Source organism: Anabrus simplex, chromosome 2 (assembly GCF_040414725.1).
Source record: "Anabrus simplex isolate iqAnaSimp1 chromosome 2, ASM4041472v1, whole genome shotgun sequence".
Classification (NCBI taxonomy): Eukaryota; Metazoa; Arthropoda; class Insecta; order Orthoptera; family Tettigoniidae; genus Anabrus; species Anabrus simplex.
In genome coordinates, this window is record NC_090266.1 from 371,247,746 (window position 1) to 371,262,177 (window position 14,432).

The 14,432-nt window shown below is 39.1% G+C and overlaps 1 protein-coding gene and 1 pseudogene across 2 annotated transcripts in view; both read left to right on the plus strand.

The window, feature by feature from the left end:
- The window catches only part of LOC136864144 (serine/threonine-protein phosphatase 4 regulatory subunit 1), a 1,196,145-nt gene that overhangs the window by 192,503 nt on the left and 989,210 nt on the right, over positions 1-14,432 (plus strand). The gene's annotated exons all lie outside the window — the stretch shown is intronic.
- LOC137498349 (uncharacterized) lies at positions 10,059-12,651 on the plus strand (annotated as a pseudogene).

The window sequence follows — 14,432 nt, forward strand, 5'->3', positions numbered from 1 at the left end:
GTATTTATAGATGTTTCAGTGGTGACGTACAGAGTTGCCAAATTTGTGTAAGGGCCAACTGCTAAGTCTTGAGCTGTGAACCACACTACCCCATGTAGATAGGGGATAGTTCTCACACGGTATAACAATTTGATAACAGATCTGTAAGGGAAAGAAATGGTTTAGGTCCTCATGGTCTTACCTAGCCGTATATTAGCAACAAATATTATCTGCACTTATAAGATGCTTCAGAAATCCCTTTTCCATTCATTAGAAATAGTTCACAGTACCCTACCTTAATAAATTCTCTACTTTCCGTTAGCGCATTAAGGTACCATTTGTGGGGTGTATTATTAGTATAGGCTAAATTGTAAAGTATATTAATGTGGGCAGATTTACTTACATTGGTACGATAGATCTGAACTTCATGTACGCATCGGGATACAGAGTTTATAATAGTTGAAAATACTTTAGTTATTAGACAGACATTCCTTTGGATTTACGCCGAGTGTAAGAGAGAAACTACATACACATCGCACGGGATAAGTCCAAAATAGTACGTCTGATGGAATCGGACATGAAAACATCATTCTAAATATTATACATAAGGTTGAGTCTATGCTCGTTAGTACATAAAGATATTGACCGAGAGCGAAAAGGTTACAGTTCAAAATCCGTGATATTTCAGGAGAAGAGCAGTTTTAGCAGTTTACGTTCTTGCCTGTCAGAAATACACTAATTATTTTATTTTTATGAAAAATGATGCGTACATATTTCTTTCATCGTTTATTATGTCTGTTAATAAAATCTCTAGTAATTTCAATTTATTTTCCAGATATTTGAATTATTCTTAGTTTAACCCTTTCGCTTTGAAGTCCAAGGATGAAAATCTTGATATATAACTATTTCCATGAGTGTTTTTTAATACTTACCATGCATTCATGTTACACTTCCTTGCAAATTTCAGGTTTTACCATTGAAGTAGTTTTTTTAACAATTTGGCAAGGAGAAAGTAGAATAAAATAGAACAATACAAATAAGCATTTAAGAGGAAAACAGAGAATTCAATAGTGGAGTTACAGTTACTGTACATTTTCTTCTGCTACTTTTAGTAATCCGTAAAATTCCTGACGTACATTTTGAATGACACCGCTTTTAAAAAGATCTAACAAATCTTCCTTCTTGCCTGAATTTATACCAGGTGCTGAAAAGTATGCTTACTGAAGAACGAAGGTTTGAGAGGAGTTCCTACTCCTAGTACTTATGATGAGGGCGCATTTTAGGAAATAAATATAACAGTGCTTATAAAGTATGGTATAAGGATCTTCTTTCTTAGCTTCCATTACTTTCACATTTGAACTATTAAATTAAAGCCTAACCTGTTAATATAGGCTTTCGTTATCAATAATATCGGAAGTGTTCAGTTCAGCTACTTTATAAACATTACAATTTTTCTTTGCCATTCTGATAACTGCGACCCACAGTTACTGGACCACTTCTAAGGATTCTCTTCTTCCGTCGTTCAGTTGTGACATGCATTGAATCGTTTTCATTTTGGATATGTATGTAGTTCTGCGTAAGTGTGGCCGATTTTGTACACAGTACATTAGCAGCGAGGCAGAGTACTTACATTATTTTGTCCAGCACAGTTGTCTGAATATGGGTTATTTCTTGTATTTCTCTGGATACTAACTTTTAAAAAATTCAAGAAGGCAGGAACCAATTACATTGGCCGCTTTCGTAGCCAGACCTTCATGTCAGAGGAACAATACCCTCGTTTTTGTACAGTACCATAGATGGTTAAGTTATTACACGATAGTTTTCTCGTATAATATAGAGAGGAGCGTTCTCTGCATGGTGATGGAAGTACAGCCTAAAGGTTGCACTGTTTTGAGCTATCTCAATATATATTTTTCTTTTCAGCTCTTGAATTACTATTTTCTCATTGATGTGTGATTCACACTTTTTTTTTACAATTTCATATTTTCAGATTCATTGTCGTAGTCGTAAGCTGTTTATACATAACACTGTTCTTTTTGTAAGGCACACGAACTGACAAATTTAGTGAATGAAAAACTTAAAAATAGTTCAGTGAATGAAAAACTTAAAAATAGTAAGTTATGTTCTTTGCAGAACTCTTTCTCTCTCTGCATTGTACAGATTATATATATATATATATATATATATATAGAGAGAGAGAGAGAGAGAGAGAGAGAGAGAGAGTCAATTTCAGAATAAAAAGCTAAGTGTTTAGATCAATTACTATTGATTTTCGTATGCCTGTATTTAGGTTCAGTTAAAGCTGTAAATCGGACTACAAATTCTCTCTGGCGAGTTACATCTCCTACTTTCCAGAATGTCTTAATGAATTATTTTCCTCTTCTCTTCACCCAAATTGTCAGTGCATTTCTTTTTAGGGAGTATTTTTCCTAATATGTCCGCATATTCGTGCCTACAGTTCCTCCGCTTTTTTTTTCTAGTTGTTTTACGTCGCACTGACACAGATAGGTCTTATGGCGACGATGGGACAGGAAAGGGCTAGGAGTGGGAAGGAAGCGGCCGAGGCCTTAATTAAGGTACAGCCCCAGCATTTGCCTGGTGTGAAAATGGGAAACCACGGAAAACCATCTTCAGGGCTGCCGATAGTGGGGTTCGAACCTACTATCTCCCAAATACTGGATACTGGCCGCACTTAAGCGACTGCAGCTATCGAGCTCGGTCCTCCGCTTTTTTGGCCATATGTTTCTTCATACATACATACATACATACGTAAATCATTATAGACCGTTATGCCTTTAAGCGTTCAGTCGGCAAGCGTCTGTGAATTTGCTAAACGCCTCCACAATCCTCTGTGACTAATTCTCTGGCCTCGTTTAGTTATATACCTCTTCTACAAATCTTTAGAAACTGAGTCTAACCATCATCGTCTTGGTCTCCCTCTACCCCTTTTACCCTCTTCAGCAGTCTATTATTCTCCTAGGTAACCTATCCTCCTCCATTCGTCTCTCATGAACCAACCACCGAAGTTGGTTTACAGCTTCATCCATCGAGTTCATTCCTAATTTAGCATTTATATCCTAATATCGAGTACCTTCCTGCCATTGTTCCCACTTGTTATTACCAGCAATCATTCTCGGTACTTTCATGACTGTTACTTTTAAATTATGAATAAGTAATCCTGAGTACACCCAGCTTTCACTCCCGTAAACCAAAGTTAAACTGAAAACACACCTTTGTAAAGATAGTTTCGTTCGGGAGCTTACTTCCTTCTTACAGAATATTGTTGATCGCAACTGCGAGCTCACTGCATTTGCTTTACTGCACCTTGATTCAATCTCACTCACTATACTACCATCCTGGGAGAATTGTAATCACTATAAAATATCAAAGCCATCTTATTAACAGTGCTGATGGTGTTACTTAGTATTATAATTAATTATATACAGCCGTATCAGCACACTAAATTTTTATTTCAAAACCGGTTTTCGGACTCTTAAGGTCCATCATCAATGTTGAAATTATTTTAAAACATTTGATTTCACATGATTGTGTTGTTCATTTAGTTAAAATAAGTTTTAAGTAGATACAGTGGAGCCCTGTTGAGATCAACTGTAAAATAAGAAAAAGAAAAAAGTGTAAAAGTATGCACACAATACATATAAAACTTAATAACGATGTAAAAGATATATATAACATACCATAGGAAGGGCTGGATTATCCTCGTGCTCAGGCTGTTGATCTAGTATCAGACAAAAGTTCAACTTTAAGTACGGGGCACGCTGGAAGTACATGATAATATGTCACCTCAAAGTTGTGAACAATATGTTGCTTACGACTGCTTCATTTATAACTTGTTCAGGTTCCGTTGTCTGCGCCAGGAATATCTCAATGTTTCTGCGGGTATTTAGTTCAAATCTATAATTACCTTTAACAATTAATTTCATATCCTTTTCGATCCCTAAAAAGTTATGATTATTGTTATAAATGTGTTCCGGAAAAGCTGAATATTTCTTGTACTTTATTGCCTTGAAATGTTCTTGATCTTTGATTTAAGGCTCGGCCAGTCCTTTCCATATAAAACATTTTGCAGTCGTCACAAGTGAACATATATCCTCCCGAATTGGTGTAGACATCTTTTTTGTTGATACTATGAGCATTATATATATGTTCTAATATTTTATTTCTGGTTCTAAGTGCTGTTTTGAGTAGAAATTTCTTAATATATTTGCGATTTTAAAAACTTAGTTTCCAGAATGCGTAAATATTACAAATTGACTACATTCAGAGATTTCCTTTCTTCTCTCCTAACTTAGCTTTTACTCCTCGTTCCGATTACCCTCCTGCCATTGCTCCCACCTGTTGTATCAGCAATCTTTCTCGCTACTCTCATGTTTGTTACTTCTAACTTATGAATAAGATATCGTGAGTCCACCCAGCTTTCACTCCAGGAAAGCAAAGTTTGTCTAAAAACAGACCGATGTATGAAAGTTTCGTCCGATAGCTGACTTCTTTCTTACAGAATACTGATGATCGCAACAGCGAGCTCACTGCATTAGCTTTGCCGTGCTGCACCTTGATTCAATCTCATTTACTATACTACTGCTCCATGGCTAAATGGTTAGCGTGCTGGCCTTTGGTCACAGGGGTCCCGGGTTCGATTCCGGGCAGGGTCGGGAATTCTAACCTTAATTGGTTAATTTCGCAGGCACGGGGGCTGGGTGTAAGTGTCGTCTTCATCATAATTTCATCCTCGTCACGACGCGCAGGTCAAATCGAAAGACCTGCATCTGGCGAGCCGAACTTGTCCTCGGACACTATCATCACTACTATCCTGGGAGAATACCCATCCTAAATACTCGCAAATGATTTACCTGTTCCAGTATTATATTCGCAGCCTGGCGTTCAGTTCTCTTAGGTTTCTTTCCTACTGACATCACATTCATCTTGGAAATGCTAATTGCACATATTTTCAGGGTCCAAGACGTCAGGGTTCAGACTTCCAGCACAGTATGTAAAAATGGCCAAGTCGTCGTCATAGGATATACACTTAGTATATTTCCACCTAACTGATTCCCCCTCTGCCACTTAATACCTTTCAGCAGATGATCCATGTAAACTATGAACAACAAAGGTGAAATATTCCAGGATGGTCTAACACCTGTAAGTACATTGGTTCAATGCGGCAGGGTACCTTTTTGGACAGTAATAAAGAAAGGAACGGAAAAAGGAAATGAATAGTGTTTTAGATAATTCAGGTGAACTCATAATAGATCCCAGGGAATCACTGGACGGGTGGAGAGTAAAAGGAAATCTATCTGTGAAGTGGGGTACAGCCGAGCTCATGGGGAGAAGGACAATGATATTGGTGAAATTATGCTTGGGGAAGTGGAAAGTGTAGTAAATAAACGATACCTGAATAAATCAGACCAGAAATAGTGAAATATAGTACCATCAGTTCTCACTGTAGCCCAATTGTCAATATAAATAAATTTGATTGCTTTAAATAATCTATCCTTAATTCCATAAGGCCTCGGTACAGATATCTTTTATCTCGGTACTCTGCCTTATGCCTTCGCTAGATCAACGAAACATAAACATAACTCTTCATTCGTCTCGTAGCATTTTTCAGTTACACGGCTCATGCTGAAAATCTGAAGCTAACAGCCTCTTTGTGGTCTGAAACCACACTGGTCTTCATCTAACTTACTCTCAACCACTGATCGCACACTCCCTTCGAGCATGCCAGTGAAAACCTTGCCTGGTATACTGATCAATGAAATACGTCGATAGTTGTTGCAATCCTTCCTGTTCCTTTGCATATAGATAGATGCAATTACTGCTTCCGTCCAATCAGAGGGTACCTTACTAACGTTTATCGCTAGTCTTATTACTCTGTGAAGCAAGTGCATCCCTGCCTTCGCACTATATTTCACTATTTCTGGTCTGATTTATTCAGGTATCGTTTATTTACTACACTTTCCACTTCCCCAAGCATAATTTCACCAATATTATTGTCCTTCTCCCCATGAGCTCGGCTGTACCCCACTTCACAGATAGATTTCCTTTTACTCTCCACCCGTCCAGTGTTTCCCTGGGATCTATTATGAGTTCACCTGAATTATCTAAAACACTATTCATTTCCTTTTTCCGTTCCTTTCTTTATTACTGTCCAAAAAGGTACCCTGCCGCTTAACTTAACCTTTCCTTGGTTATTACCGGAATCTTCCCACGACTTCTTGGATTCAACATTATTTGTTTCGCTCCGTTTCTCTCATTAACGTAAAATTCCCTTTCGGCATCACCTTGTTTGGCACCATTTATGGTATGCCTTCCCTTTGCGTTTACAAGCTGCCTTCACTTAATTATTTCACAAATATGTTCGCTTTTCCCCATCTTTACACATGTGTTTCTAGGCATTCCCTTGCTGTTTCTACTACAACATCCGTGTATACTACCCATTCTCTTTCTATATCCTTAACCTAATTTCTGTCTGTTGTGGGTTAAAATATACTTCATTCCCAGGTTCTGAACTTCTGAGATCAGATATTTCAAGGGGGAGATAGTCACAATGATAGCTTTCTGGAACACTTGCTTAATTTGTTTCCCCTTGCAGGCTATACTGTTAATAAGACCAAATATTTTATCTAAAATTTCGTTTTGTTGTTTTTGCTGAAGATCATAAGCATTTTTGCTAGGGACGTTAGAAATTGCTGGACTGTAGGAATTCATGAGATCGTGCCAATTATTGACAGTTTCAGTTAATTCACTCGTATTTTCAGCAACAGTTGCATCATCTCCTAATTTGAAATGACGTCATGCTGTAACTACACCGTGTGATATTTATTCTGCAGCCGTTCTTACGTTCATCCTTTCTGTGCCCGTACAATTTTGATGACTGATATCTGTTTTATGGCATGCTTTAATTTCGTGGCTGTCATACTTAACCAGAGCTTCTACAGTTTTTTTTTGGGACAACTTCATCAGAAAATTCGAACCCGGTGTCGAGAAACCATTTCCTAATTGGTTTCATCAGGTGAGGGGTATCTGTAAAGAAGTACATTTTTTCTAACGTCCGTGGGTTTAAAAACCATGTTTTTGTTTCGTCGATTCCATAGGCCTATGCTTTTTACGAGCCTTGGTTCGCTGCGTCCATATCACAGACATATGCTATTACTTTGTAACCTATGTCTGAAAGCCGTGAAACCAAATTGTCTCGTGTGTCTTTTGTCATCGAAATCAGCTTAAATTACTTGCTTCAATTCTTAAACAGTCCTTTTACAACGACAGCTTGCAATTGTGTGCTGGGGCCTATAATTTCATCCTTCAGGGGTTCATATTCGAAAGCACTTTTGACGCGCATATCGCCAAACTGGAGGACTGTAATCCTCTCATGATTTTTATACGTGACAGCAGCAATCTTCATCTTACGCAGAGTATCTGTAGCCCATTTTTTCAGCGAGGCTGACGGTGGGTGTCTTCCCATAGCGAAGCATGCTCGTGTCATAACCGAGCGTAGCCGGAGGCTTCCGAACGCATAAACCTCCTGTTCTGGGCAACCTGTTATATACTAACCTTCGTATATATGTAATGTATCTATGTATTTATGTTCGTTGACATCGTTCTAACACAGGGAAGGTGTTCGGCAATGCAAGGATGGTAAAGGGCTAGGATAGGAGGATAGTGGCCGTGTGCTTAATTAAGGTACAACAGCAGCAGCATTTGCCTGGCGTGAAATTGGGAAACCACCGAGTATCATCTTCATGGTTGCCGAAGTGGGATTCGAACCTAACCATCTTCCTAGAAAAATTGTGACCATCAGTTGGAGTGGAATTATTGTGACTGGTTTAAGATTCGATTTATTGAGTGCTTGAAATTCCGACGGCCTTTGGATTGCAGCTAAGCTAATCGAACCGCGTATCAAATTAGTCGGCCAAAATTGACTTCCATGTATGAGAGTGATGTCTCGGCGACTCCAAAAATATTCGTATAAGCTTCAGGTGTCACTTTTATTGCTTGTAAGGATAGGCGAAGGTAGGCTTAGATAAGAATGGACACGTTGATTGAACCTGTGTGCATGTGATCCGTGTGGTGCATGTTATGCAAACTGTTATGAAGTGTAAGAGAAGTATTAGGGCAACAAAGGAAACGTTTATTATTATTGATATTTAAAATTTCGCACAGTGTGGAGTGGGTACTGCAAAGGCTATAAAATCAGCTGCAAATAGGGGCTAACGGAAGCACTTCGCTCCTTGGCGTCATGGCTTCTAGTTCGAATGCTAAGACACGAAATTCGTTACTGAAAATATGTATGTGTACTTATGTGTTCCATAAATGTTAAAATGCCCATTTGTAGCATCCAGGCAACTCATAAAATGTCACGAGAAGGGGAAGGGGAAGATAAAGAGGGTTCAGATTAACTGAAATTACAGCCAGCATGTTTTGATTTACATAGAAATATTGTTAATATTCAATGTTGTAGTCTACCAGTATAAATTTCGCTTTGCCGGTTCTGAAGGCTACTTTTAACAGCCCAGTATTTAAATTACGGAGGTGTTCATGTTAATTTTCTCATCTCTAGTTGAATATGAATGTAAAATTAGGGATCATATTTTGCTTCCTTTCTTTTTTCTTTAGTTGCTGTATTTAGACAGCACATGCGAGAATAGCAAGGAGGCTAGTCTCTATTAGAACTGAGATTTATATTTTAAATACCGAGCTCGATAGCTGCAATCGCTTAAGTGCGGCCAGTATCCGGTATTTGGGAGGTAGTGCGTTCGAGCCCCACCGTCGGCAGCCATGAAAATGGTTTTCCGTGGTTTTCCCATTTTCACACCTGGCAAAAATGTTGGGGCCCTTCCATAATTACGGCCATGGCAGCTTCCTTCCCACTCCTAGCCCTTTCCTTTCCCATCGTCGCCATAAGACCTATTTGTGTCCGTGCGACGTAAAGCAACTTGCAAAAAATATGCATTTAAAAAAGTTAAGGCTGATAACACCCTTCGCTTGGAAAAATTGTGACCATCAGTTGGAGTGGAATTATTGTGACTGGTTTAAGATTAGATTTATTGAGTGCTTGAAATTGCGACGGCCTTTGGATTGGATGTGTTTGAGCTTTCCGTATTCAGGTGCAGTGTTTGAAAATGTATCATACATTGTAATGACCTTGAAGATAACATTATGACTGTTAGTTACTTAAGTTCGGTGGCGAACAGTTCAGACTGATAAGATTTTTGAAATTGGATGAGCAAAAGTTCCATGTTGTATTAAAAGGGTGAAAACTCTAGTTTAAAGACATTTGTAGTGTGTGTCCTTCGTCGTAGAGTGTGGGTTAGCACAGTACAGTAAATTCTGTCTTACATGGAATGACAAGGGACCAGGACATTTTCTCGCTAAAGCCAGGTTTCCGTTTAATGAAGGTGTACTAGAAAATAGTGTGCATCTTCCATTTATTCCCACCAGACACTTGAAAACACGTCATACATCATCAGAATACATTAAACTTATCAGTTATCCGATCACTGTACGTACTGGTAGGGCAAACACTCGAGTATACATCAAACATTATCAGAATACATAAAAATGATGTTTTATTTAGCCTTAGAAATTACAACGAACATAATTCCGCCCAGGGCGAATTCATGCAGCTCCTTCTGCTGACGACATCTTGGTAAGTCTCAGTGTGCACTCAGCCGTTTCTTTGATTCGTCCTTTTCCCGTGATGAGAACTATTGAACCACGTGGTGAATTTCAGAGACGATACAGGATGTCGTTCGGATCTCTGGTGACGAGTTTGAAGGCCGCTGGCGGCGCTTTTATCAACTTGAGCACGTCAAAACTGGGAGTGATTATTCACGTCAGTACTGATAACGTGTGTGTAGAGTTTCGTGACATTAACTGCAATGATGCCGAAACGGATTAATCCTTAGGCTAGTTACACACACACCGATTTTCGACGGTCGGTAAAATATCGGCTGATATTTTACCGGTGAAACGCTTTTTTCACACACGCCGGATTTTACCGGTCAAACGAGCAGTTGCTTCGTTTTCGGTCCAGTGAAGTTGATTCCAAAAATTAATTAATGAATCCCAAACGAGTTGTTGCAATGTGGTTGCTGTACCGTCGTATCAGGCGTCGTAGGATTAAGCGGAAGTGCTAGATTCATCCAGTTAAGCCAAGTAGGGAACCCATGGGAACATTCTACACTATTTTTGAAGAATTTCGGTGTGATGGGAGTAAGGTTTTTAACTTCGTCAGAATGTCTGCAGTATCCGTTGATGAACTTCACGAGAAGCTGAGAAATGAAATCCAACGCCAGATTACTAAAATGAGAAATTCTATTCCATCTCAAGAAAGGATTGCTCTTACGTTAAGGTAAGTAAAACAAACCTACCTGATAGTTTCCAATGAAATTTCTGGGTGTACTAAATTTAAATAAATAAAGACATGTGCACTTTTTCAAATTTATTTACTTAAAAAACGAAAGGTCTTCAACATGAAAGTATCCCATTTTGTTTTTAAATTGGGTAGCTCAATATTGTTAACATATGTCAAACCTAAGTAATACAAATAATATAGAAAAAATAAACTAACATGTTATTTATTCATAGTTTTTGCTATTGAAGATAAAAGATAAAAAACCATAGCTAATGTGCATATAAAAGTAAAAATATACCCTATGTATGAACTCAAAACACATCTGTCCATCTTGAAAACTTAGCCTAATCATAAACTTAATTTTTGTATATTACTAAAAACAAATTAACTCACTTTAAATTAAGAAAAATCGTAGGTGTTATCTGTAGATACAGAAGCAGATGGAGAAGGGCTCTCCACAGGGTAATTATCTGGAGATGTGACTGCCGAAGATAGGCCAAATTGTTGATAGAACTGTGCAATAGTTTCCTCTCGCTTCGACTCAGGTGACTGCCTTTGCGAAGAGCATGCTTGCTGGGTGTTTGTATTTGGAGTAATTGAGATGTGAATTATGAAACTGATGACTTTGGGGAAATGGTGATTGGAAATTGTTATTTGAGTTGAATTCGTTTGAATATGACGGTTGAGGATGGAGAAACGATGGAGGCTGTGGGAGGGAATAGTTCTGATGGTAGTAGTGGTGTGTTTACGGTGGTAGATGTTGAGCGGAATTGATTTTTGAAATAACTTGAACACCATTTGAAATTCGAGAACTTCACCGTCGTCAAATTTTGTTTAGGTGGGGTAGAAGTTCTTGGAAGAACAAAATGTAGGCACTGGGTGTTGGTTGTTCCAAGGCTTTCAACATTGTTAGTTCAATTTCATCTGGACGGCGGCGTTTTCTACGGCCGGTATTGTTGTCGCGGCTGATGCCTCCTTTACGGTGTAATAGGCCTTCGGTTTCCCGCACAAATGATTGTTGAGGTTGCTCAACATCAGCATCTCCGTCATCATTGATAACACTACTATCTTCTAAACTTTCTGAAACTTCCGTGGACTGATACAGTTTGTTCAAAAACTGCATTTGGTCAGCGCTGACGTAGTTTTTTTTTTTATCTTAGGTGCGCCGGCTCCACTTTTCTTGGATTCTTTCACCTTTCTCTTCGATTTTGAAAATACATCGTGAAGATTACCCCACCTATTCGTTACTGCGTTTCCTGAAACAATTAAAAACAAACTACAGTCAACTCTCGATTATCCGGGGGCGGATTAACCGAGTTGCGGATTACATCCAAATTGCGGGAGACCCCATAATATTTGCATAAGTTATTTGTAAATTCGATATCTGTAATTATATAATGGTATTTTTTCCAGATATCTTGGAAGTGGGTTTACCTTAACCGATCTACATTACTACTTCAGAATTGGCATTTCTTCTGCAAGAAAGCTAGTAAAAGAAGTATGCGAAGCTATTTGGTCAGTAATGAAGAGTGAATGTATACCTGAACTCTCCATAGATAAATTTGAATCCATTGCTTACAATTGTGACAAAATGCAAATTTTCCCCATTGTATAGGTGCTGTCGATGGCAAGCACATGCGCCTAATTTGCCCAACAAAAAGTGGATTCATGTTTTTTAACTACAAAGACTATTACTCTGTAGTATTAATGGCAGTAGCTGATTCGAAATACCGTTTTGTGTATGTTTACGTGGGGAGCTTTGGCAAATATTGCGATTCCTCCATTTTCAAGCAATCTACTCTTTGACAATCGGTATTGACAAACTCATTACAATTACCTGAAGAAAAGTGCCTACCGGGAACAGAATCTCCGAAAGTTCCCTACTACTTTGTTGGAGATGAAGAATTTGGGCTTCACAAACATTCCATGCGGCCATACGGTGGAACACATTTAACACTAGAAAAGGGGGTGTTCAGTTATCGTTTATGTAGAGCTCGGCGTCATGTCGAGTGTGCTTTTGGAATACTGAGCAACAAATGGCGTATCTTCCACAGGCCTATAAACGTAGGTCCTGATTTTGCAGTTCACATTATAAAAGCGTGCATTGTTCTTCACAGTTTTTTCGTGACCGGGACGGGTATTTGCCAGAGGATACTACAACAATCACTGGACTGGAAGATTTGCCAAGAGAGCGCACAGCATGCGGTGGTCTTCAAGCTGATGATGTTCGTAACATCTTAAGCAAATATTTTGTTACAACTATTGGGGCTGTTCCCTAGCAAACGAGTAAGATTTGAGTAATACGGAAGGTAGATTACTCTTGATAGTACTAAGTTAAGGGCACCCTGACTATAAAATAGCCGCAATGTTACCTATTTGTTATATATGTGTAAGTAGCGAATGGAGAAAGAGCGCCTAACATTTTTTTGCTGTAAAGGAACTTTTACGGCTGTTATTAATAAAACTTTTTCAAGGTTGTTTATGTCCAACATATCAAATTGAAGGATGTCATTTTTACCTTAATAATGTTCTGACTTAATTTATTTTTACATTCTAACTTTTGAATCTACTTAACTTAAAAAGTACCTACGGTACTTTTTAAAATTGAAATGATTACGATCTGCTATGATTATCAGACATACACCCAAGACTCTAAAGTAAAATATCATATAGGGCCTATAGTAACAATGTAACAATAATACACTTGTTAGGTTTAGGAGCCCTTAAATTATTTTCAAAACTGAGCTCGATAGCTGCAGTCGCTTAAGTGCGACCAGTATCTAGTATTCGGGAGATAGTAGGTTCGAACCCCACTGTCGGCAGCCTTGAAAGTGGTTTTCCGTGGTTTCCCATTTTCACACCAGGCAAATGCTGGGGCTGTACCTTAATTAAAGGCACGGCAGCTTCCTTTCCACTCCCAGCCTCTCTCTCTGTCCCGTCGTCGCCATAAGACCTATCTGTGTCGGTGCGACGTAAAGCATCTAGCAAAAAAAGAAATTAACATGAGCTACAACAAGTATTTTTGAATTGCATCGTACTGTATGACAAATATTGTAGGCATGATACAAAGAACTAATAAAGTATGACACGTAGTATGCTACTTACCGAATACAATTTTTTCTTTGCTCTCCATGTCGTCAAAATCCTCTTTCAGAGCGCAGCAAACTTCGTCTCCATGCATCTCTAGTAGCATTTCTGTCTTTAAATGTGTCCAAAGTTTTGTCCCACAAAACTGGTCTTGCTTCCACTAGCAAAATGAGTATGTCATTGTCTATCTCATCGTTCATTGCAAAGTATACACCAATCACGGCCGAATCACTATTTTATAATGATATTGTAGTCGTATATGCGCAACGTCGACTGTACGGCGAGAAGGCGGAGCGAGAACTGAGGAGGGAGGACGGCCGGTAAAGAATCGGTGAGTGTGCAAGCTCCCATTTGAACATGTAAGCCACTGTATTTCCGACACCGGTGGTGGTCTACAGTAGCAGTGGCCGGCTGCTAACCGGCTTTTTTTCCGGTGCCAGTCCGTGGTCGGCCAGTGTGCCCTGCAATGGTTCACTATTGGGATGTGGACGGCCAATATTTTACCGACCGTCCAAAATCGGTGTGTGTGCAACTAGCCTTACTAGGAAGGCTTCATAACAGCCCTTTCCGACGCTAAATAGGCCTATAGCTGTTATGTAATCCAAGCAATGTGCAAGAAGGGTGATTTCTTGATATTAAAGAACGGGGTCAGTTCTGAATTGAATAAAAAGGGCTAAGGTCGACTGGGCTTAATTTCAGAGGGGAAAAAGCAGACAAATCCACGACCAGCCACCAGCCGTACAGCAGAAGTGGTGAAGAAAGTGAAGGCCCTTATCTCAGGTGGTAACCCTTCCCCCCAAAGGGCTACCTCACGTTATTTGAGGATGTCTGGTTCAACATTTAACACCATAATCAACAAGGACCTGCAATTAGAAAAGCGGCATAAGCGCCAAATTCACAAGCTGTTGACTCGTCACATTTCGGAACGTCGCACTAAAGCAAGAAACCTGTATGAGGCCTATCTGGCAGGGGACAGACAAAAAAAAAAAAA